Source organism: Cavia porcellus, unplaced genomic scaffold (assembly GCF_034190915.1).
Source record: "Cavia porcellus strain 051 isolate PalLab524CR breed Dunkin Hartley unplaced genomic scaffold, mCavPor4.1 scaffold_29, whole genome shotgun sequence".
NCBI classification, from domain to species: Eukaryota; Metazoa; Chordata; class Mammalia; order Rodentia; family Caviidae; genus Cavia; species Cavia porcellus.
Window position 1 is genome coordinate 33608435 of NW_026947512.1, and position 937 is coordinate 33609371.

The window sequence follows — 937 nt, forward strand, 5'->3', positions numbered from 1 at the left end:
TAATGTCAGTCATAGACTCTCTCTTCTTTTCAAAAAAGCCGCCCATATTTTCATGTATATTGAAGTTCAAACAAAACAAAACAGGCAGGGAAAAGAGGTTGCTTGATTTCCCAGTGCTTCAGGTCCCAGCATGGCATGGGTTCCAGTAAATGTAGGTGGCTTCCATCCTGGCCACTGGACCCTGCCATGCTTACAGCCAATGGGGGTGGTGGTGGGGGATTGCTTCAAGCTGTTTCTTTCTAATTAATTGACCATTTCACTGCCCAAGTTCTGAAATGGCTAGCAGACCATAGAAAGACGTCTCTTTAGGCTCCTGCTTGAAACCAACAGCGTCAGGAAGCCACTGGTCTTGATTCAGGGCCAGTTGGAGAGTTAATTTTAATGTAAATTGAACTGAATATTTGTCAAGAACTGAGGTTATAATATTAAGTGAAATTGACTGTAAAATTATAAAACATGTCCCCTGTATTATCAATGCACATGGTTGTTTTCTGAGCAACATTGTGGGAAGATTTCATGTAGAAAGCAGATCCACAGAAAAATAAGAGAAAAAAAAATCAAATTTATTCCCCCTGGTTAGGGAAATCCCAAACTAATATTAAATTTTAAGAATTCAAATTTTAGGAATTCAAATGGTATATTTTACTATTAATTAATGATAAAATTTTATATTTTATGCTACAGTAACCCCTAATTTTTAATATTTAACCCCAACATATTATTTACTTATTAGTAGTTAACACATTTCAAAACAATAGAATGACTTTAATTAAATGAATCATTTTTTGTTTAAAGGAATCATTTCATATTGAAAACAACCACCCTTTAGTTAATTGGTTCTGATACTTTATAATTTATTATATATTAGTGGTTTCCACTTGTTTGAGTATAATCTGAAGTAATAAGATAATTATATAGAATTTCTATTTCATTTTCT

General features: G+C 33.1%; 1 non-coding gene across 1 annotated transcript; it reads right to left on the minus strand.

Moving 5' to 3' along the window:
- Positions 1–227: 227 nt before the first annotated feature.
- Positions 228–364, minus strand: LOC111758295 (small nucleolar RNA SNORA2/SNORA34 family). The gene has a single exon (XR_002792493.1). It is a non-coding gene; the product is annotated as a small nucleolar RNA SNORA2/SNORA34 family (small nucleolar RNA).
- Positions 365–937: the final 573 nt, after the last annotated feature.